The sequence below is a fragment of the Parus major genome, chromosome 2 (assembly GCF_001522545.3).
Source record: "Parus major isolate Abel chromosome 2, Parus_major1.1, whole genome shotgun sequence".
NCBI classification, from domain to species: Eukaryota; Metazoa; Chordata; class Aves; order Passeriformes; family Paridae; genus Parus; species Parus major.
Window position 1 is genome coordinate 108,939,862 of NC_031769.1, and position 24,636 is coordinate 108,964,497.

The window sequence follows — 24,636 nt, forward strand, 5'->3', positions numbered from 1 at the left end:
CTGCACAAATTATCATGACTTCTAATCAAAGTGCTAGAAAATTAATACAAACGTTCCCAACATTTTCAGCCAAAAAGGGTAAGAAAGAAATGGTTTAAACAGAGTAGAAACTGCTTCAGAGGAAGGCAGGGCTATAATTCGATATCTACATCTAATTGTATCGATATGTAAATTTATCTAGTGGAGATTGGACATAACTAAGTTGGCTTCATTCTGCTTGGTGCTAAGACAATGAGGTAGACCTTGATTCAGAACACCTGCAGTGCTGCAGAAGGTGCCAAGGTGCTGAGTGAACTCAGTTCATCCAGCAACACACAATGCTGGGCAGAGCTGTAAGCCTCAACTGCAGAAGTAATACACCACATGAGTGATTTGAATAAGGTAGCTACTTACTGACATTTTTCATATTCCACACTGACATCCCAATAGGTAAAAAGCTGGGCAAATGATAAAACCTCAAATCTCCATTTAAACCATGAAGTCTCTGAAGTGGACATGGTTGTATCAGGCTTTCCTGCCATATGCCATTACACTACACTTTTATCCCAAAATTGTTATTTTATAAAGGCATTAACAAAGCAGCTCTGCTATATAAGCTGGCTTTGGATAAAAATTTTCACAGTGCCTAAGGGGACAGTTTTTTAGCCTCAACTAAGGCTAAAAAAACCTGAATGAGAGAATGCATTGTAATGCTATTCCCATGACTGAAAGGCTATGAATTGTCCACAAGGGACAGGACAAGTAATAGGCTTAAACCACAGCACAGGAGATTTACATCAGACATTTGGAAAAACTTACTATTGATGTGGATAGTCCAGTACAGTAATAGTTTGCCTGGGGAGGCTGTGGGATGTGTGTCACAGGAGGATTTTGAGACCAGGTTAGGCAAATATTTGTCAGGGATAGTATGAGCAAATCCTGTCTTGGGTAGACTAGATATTAATTGAGTTTCTTCTTAATAGCTCTAGGAAACTTAAATACCACTTTCAAAGTGACATGGGCAGTAACAACTCTGGAATAGAAAGGAGGATATTTATAAATCACTGAGGTATTTTTAGGACTTTTATTCAGCATGGAAAAAGTCCAAGCCTCACTTTCAAAAATTACTTAAGAGGGAAGCCTCACGGAATTTTTCAATTCAAGCATTGGACTTAGACTTTCAAACCTTTCAGGCCATTTCATCCCTCTCTTTTCAGCCATCACTGAATTGTGTTGTGCCATGGCCTAAACCAGTTGTCTCAGATGCCTCTCTGGCCAGCAGTGTGACAGACACTGACAGGCTACATTCTTCCTTATAGCTGATGGGATGGTTTTAGTCTCTATCAGTGAGATGTTACTTCATTTTATTCTTTGCATTACAGTTCTTCCTGTTTACTTTTGGGTTTATGTATATCCAGAGATCTTCCTATGCTCTTCGGATACAAATAAAGAAATGTTTCTTTTCATTTTCAGCACTACAAAATCCATTTGTATTCTAAGATTAGTTTCCTTTTTTTTTTAGGTATCTAGACAAAGAATAAATTTCTGAACAGAAGTGAATTTTACAGGGTTGTGTACCACGCAGAAAGTGCTAAGGATCCCTTTGAACCAGGCTGGTTTGGGAGACAGGCAGTCTCTTTTATTGAGGATGAATCTACAGGGCTTTTCATAGTAAAGAAAGGAAGAAAGTTTGCTAGTAAACTGAATAGATAAAACTCTTAAGGCAGCAAAAATACCTATTAAATAAAAGGTTGTCGTTTTTATAGTTACTTTGCAGAGAAGAAAAAAAATTAATACAAGCCTTTAAAATTAATGCCACTGAAACAAAAGTGCTTGTAATTGCTTGCTTGAGAATAGCTGCCCCATCTCCTGTTGAAATTTCTAGGAGGAAATAGGTTTCATAAAACACCCTCTTGCTTTGTGAATGAATATAACTATCAGCATCTTGACAGTGTTTGAAAAATATTCCTATAAAGACTTGATAGACGGAAATAGAAAATAAAAGGAAAGTCTTGGTTAGTAGTTTTATAGAAAATGTTCAGGTCTATAAAAACCTCTGTTGTAAAAGCATCAAAGCCAGAAGCACCTACAAAACATTAGAAGTAGATGCAAATAACAATGCACCTAAATATTTCATTACATGATATAAATCACATATAAATCTAAGACTGCTTTGAATGGAGAAATATGATGTGTAACATTTTTCTCATATAATCTGTTCAGACAGCAGCAGAGTTAAAGCTCATTTATGTCCCCACACCTCTGCTGACTTGTACCACATTTTGAATTTCCCCTGGATGAGAAGCAAAGTCTTTTGCTGACTGAAACACTGTACCCTGAATGAACAAAAAGTTTTATTCATAGCCCTATGCATTGTTAGTTCATTCATAATGAGCTCCTGACATGATTGTATGTAGATTTTTTACTTCCCCTGGGTTCAAGATAGGAAAATTTTGTATGGAAAGTGTTAGGAGGAAGCAATGATGGTTGACATATAACATGAACCCTATAGATTATTTCTGTCTGCAGAAATAATTGAAAACAAATTAGCAAATTGAAAATCCCATTGTACATTATTTCCTTTATCTGCTTGTTCAATAAAGGTAAAAAATATAATATTTAAAAATAGGGATGAGCATTTTAGAATGCCTCTTACTCCCATAGAAATGACCAAATCACTTTAATCAGCCCATGTATTTGAACTCCTGGGTTATGAGTACATCCATTTGAATATCTGACTCATTCCTGTCAGCACAGTGAAAGTCCACAAAAGAGCAAAAGTTATTAGTATTTTGTAGCTATTATTAAGTAATAAATAAACTGGTCATTTCTATCCAGTTCCAAATGGAAAGTGTCTATAATAGCAAAATTTGAAATTTACAGTTTCTGTTCCACATTATATCATGTTTGAACAGCAAATCTCATTTTTTACCAGCAGATGGAGACAGGAAAAATCAGAGTTATATTAAAACAGATACACACCAGAACCATTTCCAGCTGACAAATTCTCCCTTTAGAAAAAACATACATTACAAGAACTAAACAAATAAGCTAGGACATGGCAGCAATGAGTCAAATTAATTGTAGACATAGATCATGAAGACAAAGAGAATAAAGTAAAATAAAATGGGAAATTAATTTACCCTTTGAGATGAGAGACCAAAACTAAACAACAGACACAAAGTTTTGGTGTGTTATGAAAGCTGTAGGTGCCAGAAAGTCCTCTCACTGGACTGGTTTGATAGGTGAGTTCAAAACAGCCAATACACAAAATCAATAGTGAGCAGAAGTCCCCTTCTCCTTTATCTCTTGAACTGTTCAAGATGAGAGGAAAGCATCAAAGCCAAATCTCTGTCCATAACCAGTGAGGGGTGAATGCTGGGTGCCGTTTAAGTCTAAAATATCCCACCCAAAAAGGCTGTCCTACTGAGTCATTTCAGGTGAGGCCAACATCTGGTGTGGATCATTTGCTCCATTAAATAAAGCTGTAGCAAGTAGAGAGAATGAGTTGTGAAACTCAACTTGGCAGCTTCCTGTAGAAGGAAGGTCTGTCACCTATCCTTTCTTGAATCATGGTAAAACAGGCCTAGAGATTATTTCATCATACACATAATATTTTCAAAGGTATTTTCAGAAGTTCCTTTGGCATGAATAGGATAATAACCTGGCCAGTGGTCTCTGAGATAAGTATTTAATGCTCTTCACATATTAAAGGGCAAAAACTTTTCTTCCTCATCTTTCCTCAGAAGTGTATATGGATGACAAGAGGCAGAAACTGATGCACAGGAAGTTTCACCTGAATATGAGGAACAACTCCTGTGCAGTGACCATGCACATTCATGATATGAACAGATTTCCCAGAGAGGTTGTGGAGTCTCCCTCACTGGAGATGCTCAAGAACCGTCTGGATGCAGCCCTGTGCTGTGTGCTTTAGGATGACCCTGCTTGAGCAGAGAGATTGGACCAGATGGCCACAGTGGTTCCTCCCAGTCTGACCCACTCTGTGGCTCTGTGAAAGGGAGATCTGTCATCAGCGTGAGTGCAAAAGATACTTGAACTAAAAAGTGGAGTGCATGTAAAGACTCCTGCATCTCCTACCAAAAACAAGCATGGACATGGGAAACCAGAGGTAATTTCAAACAGATGCCTGTACTCAGAGCCTTGAAGGAATTGCAGGAAACCCTGTGAGGAACACAGGACAGGCAGAGCCCTGGTTGCAGTTCACTCCAGTTAAGAGCTGCTTCTTAACTGAGGTCTGAATAAACTTTTCCCTCAGCACCTGATAATTTTTTCATTAGATGTTTAAACATTTACACAACCCTTCTGACCAAAAGTGGGTGAGAAGCTGGGTCAGACATCACTGTGAATTCCATAGCTGCAAGCTAACCAAATGCCACAGGCTGGATCTCCATCAGCAAGCGGGGCACCACAGGAGCAGCACATCTGTGGGGCAAAGAACATGATACCAAGGAGCTCATGCCACACCATAAGCACTTCAGGATATCTCTAACCTGGACCTCTGCAATGGACACAATTCTGGTCACAACCCAGTAGTGTATGTCTATCAAATCCCAGTTTTCTTTCACTAAAAGGGATCTGTTTATATACTGAAAAAGTATTACACTGTGAAACAAAGCCCAGCAAGCATGGTCAGGAGCTTTGTTCCAAAGACATACTCATTTTCCAAACTAAAATGCCAATATAAAGGCAGACATAGCTTCCTTGATAAGGCAACAAGACTGGATTTTTCATACAAACATATTGTGATGAACATTATGCAAAATTATGAGAAATATATGTAACTATCTAGCTCATATGGCCCTGGTGTGACTCAGGAGATCAAAAAGAAGTTGAACAAACACTTATTCTCAGAGTCTTTATTTGCCACATTACTCCTTCTACATGTGTTCCTCTCTAGCAAATTCCTGCCTACTTATCATGTTAAAACAACAGATGATGCTTCCATCATTACATGCAGTCTGTTATCAGCTGGCCATTTTTCTTTTATTTTTTGACAGAGAAAGAAAATTAATGCTCTATTCTGTCTACAAATGTTTGTTGACTTTAGTATGTGAAAAAGTAACCCAGGCACTACATGCACTACATGTATTGAGTGAAATGTATGTCACAATTCCAAACCAAAGCTAGAACTGGACAGAGCCAGAGGAAGAGCACATATAACACCTGCAGGGGAATAGCAGTTTGCATTTTAAAGCTGAAAAATTATGGTCAATTTGTAATAATAACAACAACAATAAAAAAACAAAATCAGCAAATGGTAAAAGAAAGCAATTTCTTGAATTAAAATTTTTATTAACTTGAACTTAACTATAATTTACTTGTAAATTCTTAATTTTGAAAAACTGTCTCAAAATAATTTCTGATCTTAGGATGTTTCAAAAGAGCTTTTTCTAAAGCTTATATTTTAAAAGAGAAGCAATAACTATTTCTTTTTTTGATAACCAGATTGTATTATTTCCTGTTCCTTGAAGGATACTGTCTCTTTTCTAATGGGTTAGGATTCTATTAGAAAGAATTAAGTTTTGGCTTTGAAGTTAATTTTTTTTTTTAAATACTCATGACAGGTCTGGAAACATCCAGCAAACTTCATTTGCTCTCCTCAAGCTTGCTGTTTGGTAAGCAGCTGAGAGCTAATAAACCTAGCTTGTTCATCAAGGGTAACTGAACAGAGAGCCAAATATAAATGAACCCTTTTTGTTTAAGTTCACATTCATGACCAAAGTTTTAATGCATGTATTCCTTCTTCATGACTCATTAAAGGATTCATCTAGGTATAAGGATCTTCTACCAGAATTTTCTGTAATACTGTGAATTCTAAGAAATTGCAGATTTTAAGCTTAAAAAGCTGTCAACATTTCAGTTCTACCACAATATAAGATGAAAGCGTGTGAAAATTTATCCCATTAAAGTAACACTTTATTCTTTTACTGAAAGTAAAACTGAATATAGAGATAAGTATTAAGATAATTATAAGATTTCTCCTATGACACTAAAAAAGTTTCAAATAAGATATTCTGAGGCTGGAGGTAATCTTTCTGTGTACAGATTTCTTCAGCTGTTGAAAAAACAGTAAACACACCATCAGACTAAGTAAAAAAATTGAAGGATAACAACTCACTGAAGCACAAGTGTCCACTAAGTGTATGAATACTGAAATGACATGGTCTTCTTCATGTCTTTCTACTCTTCATACATTTTATCTGATAATTATGTCTGCCAAGCTGTAAACAGTTGTTCCAGGACTTTTCCAGAGAAGACTGCAATGCCAAGCTAAATGCTTGGCAGGGGAACTGCCTTTTCAATCTCACAGCAAATCTGGAAGGGTCAGCTACTCCTGTTGAGTGTTTTAAAAGGAAGGGACCTCAGCTCCCCACTCCTACGGCTCAGCACACTGCACAGTGATTTCCATGAAACTTTGTTTCCAAAAGTTAGTAGCAATTATAATACATACAAAACTTAGTTTTACTTTAGTCTCAAGATAGACAGTTCTTTGTATCTGCTGAGCACGAAAAGATTTGCTTTTCCTGAATAAGGGTAAAAGGATAAATCAACTAATTCTCCTCAAATTTTTTTTTGACTGTAGGGGGTTTTAAAATGAATGGGTGTAAATCCTAGTGTGGACCTGCTTAGTATGTTCAGGGTTTTTTTCCTAAATTATAAGATCAGGTATTGTCATCAGCTCAGCAAAAAGAAATGGGCAAGCTACTAATTAAATGTTAACTCTTAACAATCTGTCATGCTCCAAAAATGAAAAATGGCTCAATTATAATTTAAAGTGTGCTATACTTTACAGGTATTCAAGCACTAGGGGAATGCAATGTAGATCTATAATGCCACCTTTTTTCAGACTGATGAAATGCAACTCCTGTACACCAAAAGTAACCTAACACTAAAGTGAAGCTTAAATAATAAGAACTCATTACCCCAAAGTGCTGCCTGTGAAATTATGTATATTAAATATATATATTTCAAAATTATAGTCCAAATACTCATAAGCCTCTGATGTAAGGGTGTTGGCAGAAGGAGCTTTTTTAATACATAATGTGAAATGCAAGTGCCAAGTGTTACATACTGCAATGAGATGCCAAAAACATACCACACCACAGATCAACCCCACACAGTGACAAAACTTCAAAATAAAAACTTGCTTCAAAATCCAAGTTAATTGGTAAAATATTTCAAAAAGTCAGGGAAAGAGGATGAATCAGAGGGCTGCTGATGGTATATAGTGTTTTTATGTCCAGGTTTCTGGCCGCAACTTCAGCAATGACTTTTGTCCCTAAAGTTACTTCCTCCTTCAACCTGCTGCCTATGGCAAGGAATAGCCTTGGGGTGGCAGGGAGATGAAATGTGTGAGCTAATCTCTCCATCGATGATTCTGCAACAGCTGTTCACTTGCTTATACAAAATGAGTTCACAGTCTCAGCACAGCTCCCAGAGGACAGCTGTCTCCATCACCAAAACCACTGCTACAACAGCCCATTAGGTGCCATTAATTGGTAACCTCATTAACATCATCAGTAAAGACACCGGGGATCAGATTTTAAGCTGCACTGGTGCTATACAGGCTGCTTAAGGTATGGAAAACATCAGTGGCTTTGCACAACCCGTACAAAGCTTTGGTGCTGATACAGCCTAAGCAATGGCACAGGAGCTTCACTTGCAAGCCAAGTGCAGAATGATGACAACTGTCCCCAGCTCCAGTGCCAAAGGGGACAGGAGTCTCCAGGGTACCCATGTTCCATACATGGCCTGGTTCTCTGACTGCACTGCAAACATACTTCCCAAGCTGCTTGTTGCAGGGAGCAAAGAGGTACTTCCCAGACTAAACATTACTGGAGTACAAATTAACAACCTCTACCAGAGATCCCTCTAGATTTCTGCAAGGACAAATGAGCAGGGATTATGAAAAGGCTCTCTGTAATTGCACAGGTAATGTTAGCTGGCCAGGGACAGAGGCCACTGGGGACTCAGGGTCATATCAGTACAAGCAGAATGCAGGGTCACTGACTTCCACCTGCATGGGGTCTCAGCAGCAGCACTGTGCCAGCCCTGATGACATACAAACATAAGCAAATTAGGAACTGTAGGGGTTAGGGTTGGTTCTCAGATGTAGCAGCACAGTACCCAGAAAAATCAGGCAAAAAGTTGGATACATAATCTCTCTACCAGGTTTGAAACAAAAGCAGTAAGTATCATGACAGATATCGGCAATAAGTTTTTGCTGTAGCTAGCAATGCCATGAGCCAAATATCTAATTGTGTTCTTCAGGCAAATTCTTCATGGAGGGATGTAAAAGTTTTCTTTCCAAAAAGACAGGAAAAAAACAGAAATATTTTTATCCTCCCTCAGACCTAAGAGAAGGCTTGTACCCTCAAAAGTATCATCAAACTAAATTAATTGGTAAATAATGAATGTTCCTTTTTTTTTTTTTTTAAGTTTTGTTAATATTTGTATGTGTGTGTACAGATCAGGTTTTATGAAATTACCTCAGCAGACTTATGTGGGACTCTTCAATAGCTTATTTGTTGAGTTTTTCTTTAGTTAAATTACATTTCCTCAATTCTATCACTTTTTTCACTCCTACAACACTTTTCTCTCCTGGGTAACCTGGGAAAGAACAATTGCCAGATGCAAAAAAATCTTGTGTTTCTGTGAGGAATCACTGTTTCAGAGAATCATATTATTTACACCACTTTTTTTTCATTTTCTTCTTCCTCCCTTCTTCAACCATAAACAAAGTCTACAGCATGAAGAGGCCAATCCCTGCCAGCAGAACCAAGTTTTGAAAAACACTGCTCAACCATATGTTCAGTCCTGACCAGCGTGATAGTTCGGAAGCTGACATCTGCAGATGGGGAGTTCATACCACCATTCAGCACAAACATGCTGCTACTGTACACTGAAGTCAATATTAGCCAGACTTTGCTTAGGAGAAATCTTCAACACTAATCTACAGTTTCACCTTGCCAACTAATTTTTGTTACACTGATGTAAATGAAATAGTTATAAAAAGAACCTCAGAGAAAAATGGTGGCACTGATTGAAAAAGGGAGTCCTTGGGAACTGTTTTGGTAATCTCCTTTAGAAAGAAAACTCTTCTGTATCAAATATTACATTGAAGCTGTTGGTGTAATAGAAAACACTTGCTAATGTTACATATGATGGGCCTCCATGAAAGCCCACTAAACTCTTATTTGGCCTGTAGGGTTATGCACTACGGGGATACAATGACCTCAAACAGTCCCCTCGACTTCTTTGAAGACTCAGTTAACTCAGTTTTTCCCTGAACAAGATATATCAAACTTGCAATAAGCATTATATGAACCAAAGTCTTCCTTGCCCTTCTTGACACCCTTCTTAAAGAAGCTAGAATACTCTACTTAAATGCTTGTGGGAGTGACATTGGTTCTTCTACAGAAGCACTAAGATAAAATGCATTTTCCCTGCTACTTTTACTTTTTCTACCCCTAGCTCTACTCTCATTCCATCTGCAGCTCTTCATGCAGTCCAAACACTTCTTGCAGGGCTTAAACAGATTTACGGCTAGCAATTTCCACAGGGACTCTGTGCATGTTCTGTCAGGCATGCTCAGGCACCAACACTCATCAGAGGGCTGGAAATCAAAATCTGTGTCAGTTGTGCCACTGGCTGTGAAATTCCATGAGTTCATGTTTCTTGGGTCCCTTACTCAGGCCTTTATTGTATAGCAGCACCCTTCTTCAAAAGGCTCTATCTAAAGCTGTATGAATATTCTTTAAAATCTTTTGCAGTCTTATATGCACATCTACCATCAATTATTAAATGGGAGAGTAAATGGATTCATTTTCCTTTATAATGTTGCTCTGAAATTGAAACGGACAATGTCTGGACTGTAAATTCATAGTAAAAGGAGGTTAGATGCCCAGTTATATGACTTTTACTCAGAACTTTTCCTGCATCAAATTTGGAGCACACCTGAGCAGAAAACAGTTCAAAACAATGCTAACTACAACATTGACTTCACAAATTCTGGTCTATTAAGTAAATTCAGCTTCCTAATTTTTATAGATATTATTTCTATAACTAATTTCTCTTTAGTGTAGATAAAAGGTACATCCAACTTCTGATCACTAATGACGCTGCCCACCACCCCAATTCTATTTCCAACAGAATTAAGGGAACAGACAAACAATCAAGGGGACCATTATTACCTCAACAGTTCTGCAAGAACTGGTGTTTTGAATAAATAGGTAACCAGATTTGCCCAACATCTGAGGCATGATGAAAGACAGGGAATTTACAAGCTGTAGACTCCCTATTAATGAGATGTTCGCAAGTCTCTGCCTTAATCCAGGCATGCCCATGAATTTACTACCATACACTAAGCTTTGCACATAAGTTTATATAAGATATGTGATATATGATATGATATATAATATTAGTATACATATAGTACAGCTGATGAAAGAAAAGCTCCAGATTAAACAGTCTGTTCTGTCTAATAAAATTCATGCTTATTTTGTTATACCTACAATGGGTAATATGCAAACTATACAAAGCTTTATAATTAATAGTACAGTTCTGTGCTCAAAACATGAACCAAGCACTATATTAACAATTCTCTGTGAGCATGCATCCTTACTTAAACTTTCTCTCTCTATATAAAGAATAAAGTTTAAGTTCCTCAGTTGTTTATAAGAACAGGAAGAAGAGTTGAAACATAGGATTAGAATTCAATTATCTTTTAAACACATTATAATGACTACATTATTTGTGAAGTTCAGAAGAATTTGGTGAGCTGTCTCCCAGTATCTTAGTTTAAACTACAGTGTTCAAACTGTATCAAAACTGTATTTCACCAGTATTAAGTGACCTGTGCATTTTCTCACTTGTCTGGATATATTGGCTGTATGAAGCCAATGGGACATAGGACTTGGATGCCCTCAGTAATGACAATAAAGTTCTCTTCCTCTCATGGCATTCACATGATGTACAACTTGATAGACGGGTGTGCAATCCAACCCAGAGCTGGTTGCAATTGACAGTTTAGCTTAAATGTGTCATATGGGATCTCTTGAGAAGGAAAGTACTACAGAAAATCAGGGACAGATGAAAGAAAAATCAAATGGTCCACCCCTGACAAAAAAGGGATTGTCTTCTGTGGCTCATAATGTAATTTCTTGTCTTGTCATAAATTACTCATCTGAGGTAGGTTTCATCACTGCCTCTGAGACAGTATTTTACAAACTACTACAGGTAAACACAGAAACTTTGGCTGACCCTATGCCAAGAGCCTGCCAAAAGCTTTGCAGACTGGTGTGCTGCAGTATCTTAGTTATTTTCACTTGGAGCACAGGCATGACACTAACCCTCTCTAGGACTCACTGGAGAATAAAGTTCCTCTGTCATACTAGATCATATCTGCTAAGGAGTTAGCAAGGGCCTCTCGGTGGCTGTGAGAAATAGGTGATCACCTCCCTAAGGCTTTGTCACGTCACTGCCATGCTTCCACCTTATCTCCCAATTCCAGAAGCCCAATTTCATCTCCTACCAAAAATAGCTTCCCTTGCAAGGGGTTCAGCACATTCTTTCTTCACAAATAATAGCATAATTTTAAATCCCATTGAAGAATCACAGAATATTCTGAGTTGGAAGACACCCACAAGGATCATCAAGTTCAACTCTTAAGTGAACTTAAGTGACCTTAAGCCTCTACAGGGATCACAAGCCTGAAGATATTAACAGCATGCTCTAAACAACACAGCTAATCTCAGAGTAACATTGATTTTAAAAAACTATGAATCAATCTTCCAAATTGTCCTATTCTCTGCACAATGATGCTTTGCCTGCAAAGGACTAGGGGCACACCATCATCACTTTTCATTCCTCAGCAAACGCAGAGATCAGAGTTTCACATACACATCAGAGATGGCTACAGTTATAAAGCTTCAAATTTATCTCACAAGGAAAGCAAACACCTGTTTTCATCTTGCTGACAACTTGAGCAACAATGCTTTTATTCTGCTGAACAAAACATTAACAAGGACTGAATTTTCAAATGTGTATTTTGTTCCTTTATGCATCGATTCAACATTAAACTGCATCTTCTGATATACTGCTATACCTACAAGAAGCTGCAATTTGATTATCTCAAACTTTGACCATTTCTTTATGCCAGGTTTGAGTCTTCCTGGACTACATTTCCCAAGACACACTGCAGGAGTTCACATGTTTTGTGAAACATTTAGTAAAACCAAGGATGCTAGTGTAGTAGAAATTCTTGTGTCACGTGTCTCTGTAAATACATTGCACCCACTCATTTGCTTGCACTTTACAGCAGCCACTTACTCCAAAATGATTGAAAAGGCTTTGATGCACTTGCACCAACAGTCATCTATGAGGACTGAATATGTACTTCATCTACATAATTTAAGCCTTGCCTGCTCTAAGAAAAATGTTATTATTTTATTGACTAATCACATCTGCTAGCCAAACCACATACAAGGCCAGTTGTAGGTAAACTCTAAATTCAAAATTGTATGTCTACAACTGCCAAACCAGCGTGGATCACCAAGAAGATTTTTAAAAATACCATACAGGCAAGCCCTGTTCTGTTCTGTGCAAATAGCCTATTACAGTACTGTATTTTGTGTGCTACAGCCTTTAAAAGGAAATGACACAGTAATTTCCTGTCAAATCAAATCATTTCTAGCATAACTTTTCATTGGGGGTATTCTGCATGTATCCTGAAATTTGTTTTCTGGGGAGACAACAGGCACAGCTGCATATCTGTAAATATGTGTGCTTGGTTTTCATGTGGGGATACACATGAAATTAAATTCAATTTGATTCAACAGTATTTCACTGAATGGCAAGCTGTTAAATGTAGCCTAGGAAAATTAACAGACCCTTGAGGTAGCTGTCACCAGCTGATACAATGAGTTTAGGATGGGGTTTCATTCTGTATCCGGGGTTTTATCCATCTATCTGTTCCCTACTACTGCCCTTTTTCCATCTTGTTCAGTCATTTTTAACAGTAACCTGCCATCTGAGAGTACTTCACAACACAATGCCATCATTACACTCTCCCCAAGGGGTCACGAATATTGTTTTACTTTTTTTTTTTTTTTTTTTTTTTTTTTTTTTTTTTTTTTTTACAAATACATTTTAGGATTTCTGATGATACCCAAAAAAAATCTTTTTGTATTTCTCTCAGATTTTGGATGTTGATGCAGAAAGCATTGCTCTATTTCATTTTTCCTACTAGATTTTCTGCTCAGATGATACTTTTTACCTCTCCCCCCCTTTTTTTTTGTCTCCTTGTTTCTGCTCATCGTTTATAGACATTCCTTCTCCATTCACGGTATGTTTCAGCCTGTATATTCACTGAAATAAAAAAAAAATCTATTAAGACAACAGTGTCCAGTTGAGCATCCTATTGTTTGCTTTCATCCTTCCCAGACCTCAGTTATGCAGAGCCTCATGAGTTACAGAGACAGAATCAGAACCACAGAAGGTTTGTGTTGGAAGGGACCTTAAAGATACTCTAGTTCCAGTCCCCCTTCCATGGAAGGAGATAACTTCTACCAGATGAAGTTGCTCAAAGCCTCATACAATCTGGCCCTGAACATTCCTGGGGATGGAACACTCAAACTGCCCTGGGCAATCTCTTCCAGCGCCTCACCACCCTCATTGTGAAAAATCTCTTTCTTCTGTCCAATCCAAATATACCCTTTTTAAAAGGGTAGTTTAAAAAGATTGTCCCTTGTTCTGTCACAGCAGACCTGGTGAAAACTGCCCATCTTTCCTGTAAGCACCCTTCAACTACTGAAAGGCTTCAATAAGCTCTTCCTGGAGCTTTCTCTTCTCCAGACTGAACAGCACCAACTCTCAGCCTGCCTTTGTAGGAGAGGTGCTCCAGCTCCCCAGTCATCTTCACGTGTCTCCTCTGGACCCACCCAACAGTTCCACATCTTTTCTTTGCTGTGGACTGCAGTCCTGGACACAGCCCTCCAGCTGGGGCCTCATGAGAGCAGAGCAGAGGGGTGGAGTCACCTCCCTCAACCTCCTGGTCAGACTGGGGTGATGATTGTGACCAACTCAACAGATGCCATAACTCAAGCTCTATCGATTCTCTGAATTAATCCTTGTGAGTTATTGATGCTGTAGTTACTGTAGAAATTTATTTTGCATTTTTGGTCCCCCAGAAGTCAACCTATTACTATTAAGAGGACAAAAAGTAATGGCATTGATGCTGCTTTCAAATTTGGTCCTCCTGTGCTGCTGTGTTGCAGCAGAGCAGAGGGAATGTCTCCCAGTGAGATGGGACCTGGGAAATAGGGTCTTCAATAAGTTTACCAGTATGCTCTCCTCCAGATCTTGCTTTCTGGTGCAGCACATTCACACAGTTTTTTTGAGGTAAGCTTTTACAACCTGATTCGTAAACTTCAGAAACTGAAGCTTCTAGACTCCCCTATTATGAGGCTGAGCTTTATATAATTTAAGATGTATTCAGTGTTCCTATCTCTATAATTAAATTTGTCTGGTTTTGTTATTTTGAGCACCTTCTGAATTTTTTTCAAAGAGCTTACTAAGCATTATGTTGAAAGGATTCCACTCAAATTATATCCTTCATTCTCTCACTTTGTTTTAAGGATAATTGCTTAACTGATATTTGAATTAATGAAATAAGGTATGGAAAATCACTTAATTGCCCTGAAAAATCTTACTATTTAGGAAAAAAAACCCTGCTTTTTTTATTTCCTGGTTTCTAAGTCTAAAGGGTCCACTTGGGACATTTGCAGAGTTTAAAGTGGACGTTCTCAAACATTCAAGACTATCCGTTAATAAATCAACAGTCTTTATAACCACACTAACTACTTGCACTTTATATACCCGTCAGTCAAAAGGCTGATAATGAAATATCCATGGTCCTTGAGAGATTTTGAGAGCTGACAGGGAGTTGTTGCTAAGACAATCTTTTCTGTACAGCTGTGGGGGATTGCTAAAGGATTTTTGTATGAGGGGTTTTTTTTAACACAAAAGTAGCATTTGACTGGAGATGGGATTTTTAAAGAAAAAATTACAAACACCATGGGACTCACAATGAAATTGTAACAGCTGATAAGACTCCAGTTCTGAGATACTTTTTTATATCTATAAAGAAAAAGAAAGCTTCCTGATATTTTTTGACATTGGCATCTTTAGGATACAGATACAGTTTTGTGGTTAGTTTTTCATAAAGTAATTAAATTTTTATTTTCATTTGTGATATTACCATTGGTCAGATATTTTACTAACTTTTTAGTAGCATTCTATTAAAGACAAAAGGAGTCCTCCAGCTGTATTCTATGCCACACAACCCATCGTTTAGTGCAGCTGGTAAAAAGTTTTCTCTTGTTATGCTAAAAGAGAAACCTCTTCTAGTACTTGGGACTAAAGACATTCCTCCTATCTACCCACTCTCCCCAGTTTCTGAGCTGCCCTATCAGCTACATGGCAGAAGAGACCCACAAGTCTTCCTCAGAGGGACAGACCTGGCCTGAAAATATATCACACTAATATTTGCATATCAAGGGACAAAGTCCATGTTTTCCTATCACAACCATATGCAAATGTTTTTATTGCCTGTAATAGCCAGTGTAATACCTTTGAGGGCCAAAAATGGAGCAACACTATTTTCAGCAACAGCTGTAACTATATCCTATGCTACATACTATGCAGCCACCTTGACAGGGTAAGAGAGTACCAGGGCTGGTAGCAAGACATGTCTCAAGTGCTGGGTTCTGGCAAAAGCAGAAAGCAACAGTGAACACCAGCAGTGACAGTGGCACAAGATTTTATTTCCATTCCCTGCACCTCAGGTCACAACAACCACAACACATCACTATTTACAGCAAGTATTTGTAGCTGTCGTGTCGCTGAGCAGCCCTGTCAGCAGGGTCTTGTGTGGCATCACGGTGTGTTTTCTTAGATTTGGGGCTTGTTTCCAAAGTCAAGGGCTTCCTTAAGTCAAGCTCATAGCTCCTGGGGCCTGTGCTATCCGCAGGCTACACAGCCGTGGCGCAAGTGCACTGCAGGTGTGCAGGACAGCCACGATGGAATAGGTACCAGCTGTATCACTGCATACGCACCCCGGCACCCATCCACAGGAACACGGGAACAGGGCTGGCTAGTGCTGAAATCCATCCGTGGCTGCCCACACAGCTCCTCAGACAGAGGAGGGCATCACCAGCAAGTCCAGAGGAGGGTCACAAAGCTGACAAGAGGACTGGAGCACCTCCCCTACAAAGACAGGCTGAGGAACTTGGGGCTGCTCAGCCTGGAGAAGAGAAGGCTGCATGGAGACCTCACAGTACCTGAAGGAGGCTATAGGGAGGCTGGAGAGGGACTTTTCATCAGGAACTGTAATGACAGCATGAGAAGCAATGGGTACAAATTGAAAGAGAGGAAATTTAGGTTAAGTCTTAGCAAGAAATTCTTTACTGTGAGGATGGTGAGATGAGGGAATAGATTGCCCAGGGAGTTTGAGCACACCCAAACCCTGGCAGTTTTCAAGGCCAATTGGATAAGGCCTTGAGCAACCTGGTCCATGGGGAAGTGTCCCTGACCATGGCAGAGGGTGTTTGGAGTAGATGATCTTTAGGTGCCCTTCCATTCCTTAACATTCCATTATTCTATGACCCACCCATCTCCAGCGTAATGTTACCCGTGCACGCAGCAACCACTACGCCGGGCAGGCACAGGGCATTCAGCGCACTGAAAATACACTGGAGACGATGATTTACTGCACCTCACAGTACTCCCTGCCTGCACTCGGGTGCAGGCTGATGGCTGCGCAGGGGCTGTCCGTGCCCACCGCGGCGGCACAAAATCCGCCCCCGGCCCTGGGCCCGCAGCCGTTTTCCCGGCGGGCTGGCTCAGCCCTCCGCCCGGGATGCGGCAGGGGCAGCGGGCCGAGGGGCGGCGGAGGCCGCACAGGTGCTGCCGCAGCCCGTCGCCATGGGAACGGCGCTGCCGAGGGCGCGGTGGCCGGGCCCGGCCGGGCCCCCCCGCCCGCGAGTGGGAGCGAGGAGCGGGCGTATGTGTGTGTGTGGTGTGTGTGTATGTATGTATGCGTGTGTGTGTGTATATGTGTGTGTGTGTGTGTGTGTCCCGGAGGTATTGCTCTGTTTCCATAGGAACAGGCGGGGGGAGGCGATGGCGGCACAGCCGCACCCTCTCCCCGCTCCCCCTCCCCCGTGCCCTCAATGCCAGCCCGAGCCCTGCATCAATTAATGGAGCCGGCAGCGGGCTGGGAGAGGGGAGAGGGCTGTGCCCCCTCCCGGGGCAGCCCCCGCACCCAGCTGGCGTCGCGGCCGCGCTGCTTTCCCCAGGGGGGACCCCGGGACGCGGGTCCCCGAGGGGTGGCCCCGGCAGATGGTCCCTCCGCAGCCGCCCCCGTTCCCCGTCCCGTCCCCGGAGAGGTGCGCCCGGGGAGAGGCGCTGGGGAGCCCCGGCCGCACCCCGGGGACGCCCGCGGGGAGAAGGGGCGGGGGACACGCACACAACGACAACAAAACCCCGTCCCCGCACGGCTGTTTACGGCACCATATGGCTGCAGGGGGAGGGGTGAGGGACATGTCTGCCGAGCCGCCGCGCTCATTATGTCCCATGGAGCCGCGGTCACCGCGCCTCCGCCGCACCCGGGGACACCCCGCTCCCCGCACACGGCGAGCCCCGCGGCCGAGAGACCCTGACAGCCCCCGCTGGGGACTCCAGGGAATAAATACACAGCGGTCTGGCTGCCCTGCTGCGGCCGGAGGGCGAAAATTCAACTCCCTTCCCCGAAGTCTCTAGATCTGTTCAGATCTATGTATATCCTCGGCGTAAAAATGAACGTATGGGATAGAGATCTATTTTGGATCACAACGCGGCAATGCTTGAAAAGTGAAAAGGAAAATACAAAATAAAAAGGTCCGCTGATTTGTTTGGAATTTTTTTCGGTGGGGTTTGAGACGATAACCTGACCCATTTCGGGGCATCTCTGTCTATGGCTGGCACGTACGAAGGGCTGGAATGGAAGCCCTGGGCATCAAACGCTACCCCGAGATCCACAGCGATTAATGCTATTTTTTTCTTTCCAAGCGAGGCAGCCATTCATTTCAGAGTAATCCTTGCTGCACGGCGCTGATGGAGGCACGCTCGGTGCAGCGCGTCCTGCCTCTGGAGAGCTTTCTCAGCTGGGCCAGGGGAAATGCTTTGAAATGGCTTATGTCTTTCCTCTCAATGATTCATAAGATAGGTGCTAAACCTTGCCATTATTAGAGAGATAAAATCCACAGACTATGGGGTCTGATAATATGCAACTATACTGTTATCCATATTACCTTGTAAAATTGAAGTATTGATTTTTTTTAAAGCATGGTTTTCTACTTAGCAGACCAATCCCACTACTATTGTAGTCAGTGAGATTTTGCTATTGACTTCAGTGGGAACAGCTTTTTGCCTTTAAAATGGTCTATTTCACATTATTATGGTAATACCGTTCAGCAATTCTTAAAACTGGCCTTCTTGGCCTTCGACATTTTAAAAGATTTACGTAAAAATTACTTCAGCTCAACTTCTTCACCTCATTTCTGCTCATGTTTTGTCCAAAGTTTTGTTTGGATAAATCCGACAGATAACTTAGTGTTCCAGATGGCTGTGGGTGGACTGGACCTAATAGATTCTCCAGTTATGTATGTTTAAGTGGGTTTTTTTTTGTTGTTGTTTTGGTTTGGCTTTTTAATTTTACAGAAGCCTAGATTTAGAAACACATTTGTAGATCTCCTGTTGTGTGCAGCTTTGAATGCATTTGGTTTCTCACCAAAATAGCATGCCTTCCAAAGCAAGATTAAAAATATTAAAATGCAGCCAGCACAGGGAGTGGTTCAGTTCAACTGATGCCACATAAAGGCTGATCCTCCTGCCACAGATAACATACATCTGAATCTTGGCACCAGCCACTGGATTGGAATTCAAAATGAGAAACAGCAGGCCTTGAGGTCTGGAAATAAAGGCAGCACAGGAGAAAAAAAATGTTCTCTGCCTATTAGTAAATAATACACTGCAACAGTAATGACAAATGACAAGGATTGAGGAAAACACACTGTGGGCATCAGATAGATATTGGGGCTTTGACACAGTGGTAAACATGTCCAAATTCAAAGTGCTAGGTATCTAGCACCTATATTGATTGTTTGCGTATTTGTGTGCCTAAAACTTTTTAGTGTCTAGCAATGTTCTGCTTAGCTACTTTTTGCTACATCATGCTGTGATACTCATTGAACTAACTATTGACTAATAGACTCCAATTTTTAGTAAATGGATAAAGGGTTGGGAATAGACATTCATCCAAAATTCTACTGATATCAAATTTCCTTGAGAAAATGCTTTTCCCTGTGCCTTCCCCTGGCAAAAAAAAAAAAAAAAAAAAAAAATTGTTTCATCTTCCACACATTTTCAAGGCAGTTTTGTTATGCAGTTAATATCTTAAGGTTGTTCTGTGCTTTTAGGTAGCTGTCATGTATGCCTAGCTGCTTAAATACTACTTTTGAAGATCAGAAGTAGTTTTATTACCCAGTTAACAGAAAGCATCTGTCTTTTCCCTGCTTTAATTCATTAGCTTTATTATTATTATTATTTTTTATTACTGTGAAATGTGTAATATGTGTTCTCCAGGCTTCTTTTACTTTTCTCAGCTTCCATCTCTTCCAAGGCTGACTTTCTTGCTTTAAGGATCAGCTCAGAGGAAGCTATTAAGCCAAAGTTTGTTTTTACTTGATTGGCTTTAACACTTCACTCCATTTGTTCTCTCATCTCACTTTCCTTCTCGTCTTATTAGAAGCAGGATTGCTCTAATGCAAATATAGTTCAAAGAGACAGGAAAAAGAGAAAGAAATCTGAGTTCTCCTCATAGCAGATATCCTAATGCAATATCCATGGAAAAGGGAAATTACTTTAAAACAAGTAAACAACCAACCTCAACAGTGTAATTGAGGGTGAATATATGTGTTGGGTGTGTTTACCTGGTGAGAGATGCTCTTTTATTCGACTTAAATATATGTATGACTTAAAGGATTGAAATCAAGCTCCTCTTCTGATTTGTTTTATTCCTCCTTAAACAATCAGAACTTGGGGATTTCTACCACAGAGAGCTGTCTGCACAGTGCACTGCATTGAGTGCACTCTGATGTTGCAGAAGATTATAACCAAAGAAGTGGAAGCAGGGTGCCCCTCGTGTTATTTTAGAGCTGAATTTGGCCTTGCTGTTACTAAACCTTTCTAGATATTTTTACACATTTTATAAACTTCTCTATATGCTTGTTAAGCACGGGTCTCTAGCACAATGGAATTTACCATGGCAAAACCAGATAGCACTTACATATAGATTGTTCTTCACAAATAGAAAAAAAAAAATATTATCTACATGCATCCTACTGAGAGTTCAGTCACTGCTATGCAGTCAACCAACACCAACTGATCAGGCATTGAGTGCCCAGGGAGGTGGCTGGTGGGTGCACTCCTCCCTCAGGCACTGACCATTGCAAAGCCCAAGCATGAGTCAGGGGCTGCATTATGTCTTCAAAACAGGGGCAAAATCTTTGTGCCAAAAATTTTTTTACAAATTATTCACAGACCTTCTGCTGGTCATATCCCAGGAGGGGATTTCACCCAGCATTATTTAGGATGACAGGATGGGTCCCTCAAAGCTTCACAAATGTCACTGGCATAACTCCTTCCAACTTCCTTCAGCTATAGTTTTTCAGCTTTTTTGTAGGTCTGTGGGTTCACTTTTTTGGCTCTATTAGACAAAATACTAATTTACTTTAAAATAAATTATCACTTAATCATCTATACTGTACTTTACTTATTTGTCTGCTTTTAAATTACAGCAAGACTGATAATGCAAATTTCTTGAATTTTTTGAAGTCTGCACATGTGAAAATTTTCCTGACTTTACATCCATTAAAATGAAATTTATTAAAAAAAAATTCTTGTAATTACCTATAAATTCATTAAAGATCAATTATTAGTAGCAGAAAAAAATACACAGTTCATTAAATTTCTATTAATTGAAATGTTCTACTTATTAATAAAATTTGACCCGCTTTCTCCTGTTTGGGAATGCTTTTTCCTACTCAGCTTTTGAAAGCAGTCCTTTTGCTTCCAGTTCAAAATATAAAATTCAATTAGGAATACAGGTAAAACAGTATTTTCGGTTCCACAGTTTCCTAGAAGTCTAATGTATCTTGCCAAAATTGGGATGAAGAGAATAATACTGGAATTTGATATACAGAGGGGCAATTAAAAATGAAGAAAGTAGTCTTATTTTAACTAGCTTTATTCACTTCCAAAGCTAGCTTTATTTATATTGCTTTATAATTTGCTTAGATGCAAATTTAACTATTTGAAAGCTCCCTATATGCCCAGTTCAACTCTCAGTTACACCAAAACAATGATAATGAGGCCTTCTACATTAGTAAGATGTGGCACAGGATTTGTGTAAGTTTTCCAAAAAAACACAGGGTCAGTGTGCAAGAAGTTTACAATTAGTGTCTTTTTGAGTCTTCTGGTTTTTGCTGCTGCATTTATACAGAATTTACTATTCCATTTCCTCATTGGATAAGGCCAAATTGACACAAAAAGGGATAAATAGATGAGATCTGCCTGAACTACAGGTTTTAGATGGATGGCTGGCATTCAAATACAGCACTCATTAAAATAATGCTGACTGTTTGCTCAGTACAAATGAAATACTTCAGTATTACAGCAACCATAGCCAGGGGGGCTTTACTGAACTCTCAGAATATAAAAAGATAAAGGTTATCAAAAGATGTCATAAAAAGAACTATGACTATGTCTAGATTAGGGAGGAAGGAAGGAGCTACATTCTTTTTTCTTTCCCACTGCTATTTCTTGAGAAATGCAATGGGACAAGTCATCTAATTATATATATGCCATGCTTCCTGGTCCCCTTGGTCAGAAAACAAAGTCTTTCAGAAATTGTCATCATTTGAACGAGCTGATTTCTCTAATGTTTGTCATTAATTCTCTAGCTATGTTTTGCTCTTTTCTTCCCACCACAGTAAGGGTTTGGTAATAGTTTCAACAAATACACGCACTCAAAAAGCTGACACAGGTAAATGAAAATACAGAGGTGAAAGCAGCATATTCCTTCTCACATGTGCACTAAATATGCTCATTGCAAATATTCTGTGTAAACCACAATAATCTCATGCACTGGTCCACATAGGGTAGTGCTGGACCTCAGAAACTTGATTGTCTCCCTCCTTCCTCCAAACTAGTGATATCACCACAGCAAGGAGCCGCAGAAACTGCTACAGTCCAACTGGCCAACAATCCATCCAATACCAGCCTGCAAACAAGTCTGCAAAAGATGTCTCAAAGCTCAGTAACTGGTAAATAAACAAATTCCTAAACAAAATACTGTGCCTTCTGCAATAATGACCAATTTATTTTCCACTGCTATAGCATCAGCCAGCCTAAGAAGACATACCTAAAACTTATTAAGCTATTCATGAAACAAGAGCATGAAGGCTGAGACCACCAGCAGTGCTAAAATTCAGTACAAAGTGGAAGAGGATGGGAGGACGCTGGGATTTTAAGATGTCCCACAAATCTTTTCTTGTGTAGAACGGATGGGCTGGAACATGACTAACCCCGACAGAGGCTCTGTGGGACAACACCTGGGGAGATGCTGCAAGACACCAGGTGAGAGCCAGGCAATGAGTTCATGCCATCACACCAGTGCCCTCCCTCCCAGTGGCACAGAGCAGGAAGGGCATGAACATGACCTTGTCCTCACTTCTGCTCCCTCCAGCAAAGCTGAACTGACATATAAAGAGCATGCTACATCCTTAAGAGAGCCACAGAGCTCCTGTAAAATCCTTGGGAGAAATTTTGGATTAATCAGTCAGGGTTTCTCTAGGGACAGCAGTGCAGACTCTCCATTCCCAACACTTTGGTTTATAAAAATGGCCTAGCTTTGAATTTACCTTCTGAGATGGTTGTCAAAAGAGCCTTTGGACATGAAATAGAATTTATAAGGGTGGTGACTGAATTTTCTCTCCTGTTCACCAGAATTTACACCACACTATTTCTCTCACTTTCCTTCTACCTCTCTATACGTCTGTTTTCTGCTGTGCATTTTTTTCTCTTAATGTTTATCTTTTTGGGGGATATAACAATTTAAACTACTTCTCATGTAAGTACTCCTTTTTTTGATAAGCTTGGTTACCTTCTGTGGAGCTTTCATCTCTCACAACCTTTTAGAGATTAGATAAATACACTAAGCATGCTATTAAAGCCAAGGACATATTGTTTAATTAATGAGAATACTAAGTGTTCAGTGTTATTCTCTATACTTTTTCTAATGCTGATTTTTGTTACACCTACCATGCTCATTTTGGGTACACTTATTGATTTGTTTGAAACCATTCCTAAATATTTCCCTTGAGATATTACAATAATTCCTTACATTTTAGATGTGATTGAAAAGCTTCAATTCTTCCTTTCCTCTCAAAAAGCTAATATCATGATGGCATAAAATGTAAATTATCTGGCAATGGTCTGTAGGGAATTCTGCCTGCCATGATTTCTCCCCTTTTTTCCCCCTTTGTTACGCTATTTCTATTTTACCTCGCAATTTTTCTTTGACTTAACCTAATTAATTTTAAATTCCATCCAATGTTGAAAACCCTTCACCTCCCTGAATTTTAGGTGCATATATGTAAACATATATATGTGTGTGTGTGTGTGTGTGTGTGTGTGTGTGTGTGTGTGTTTCTGTGTGTGTGTGTGTAAATACATTGAACTGCATTGTATAGCTCTATACATTTGCTATGGTTTCCCAGTTCTTCATCAGTTTTAATTTGTCATCACAGCCAAAGTTGCAACCCTATTTTAATAAATTCTGTATCAGATGGTTTCATTTCAGAAGGAAGCAAGAAACAAAGCTTTCACCTGAAAATTTCTGAAATATTCTTGAACACAACAGGTTAGAAGAACATCATTAACTGCCACAAAATCCAAACTAATTCCACCAACCTGGTCTAGTTCATATTTACGCTTAAGATAATTTTTAATGACTTACTGATTTTTGTTTTCCTAGTGTTGACATATGGTCCACTAGTCTGTTATTTCTATGAGCTATCTTTATTACCCTTTCTAGTAGATTTTCCCTTTCTACTACATTTTTGTCCATACTGCTGTATCATTGTCATATATAATGGTAAATAGTATATTTTAGTAGTATTTTAGTTACTTCATTCTTAAGTTCTTTAGTGGTTTTGAATTTGTGCAAGTCCCGGTGATGCACTGCAATTTAATATACCCTCTTTTTTTTTTTATTTCTCTATTTCTGACCATTCTTCCATTTTATCACCTGAAAAATGTAAACCCAGGATAGATACTTCTTTATGACCCACATCAGAAAAAATACACACCAAAAAATAAAGTTTTGGGAAACATGTTTATAGTCCTCACCTTTCCTGTCTGCTGAAACCTCTGGCCATACCTTAGCTGTTCTTCCCTCATTGTATCTAATTCTTTGTATAATGACTTGCCTGTTACCCATCTTTTATCAGCTCAGGGTAGTGAAAGTCCATTCCT

General features: G+C 39.7%; 1 protein-coding gene across 2 annotated transcripts in view; it reads right to left on the reverse strand.

The window, feature by feature from the left end:
- NOL4 (nucleolar protein 4) overlaps positions 1-24,636 on the reverse strand; it is a 192,201-nt gene that overhangs the window by 159,558 nt on the left and 8,007 nt on the right. The window lies entirely within an intron of this gene.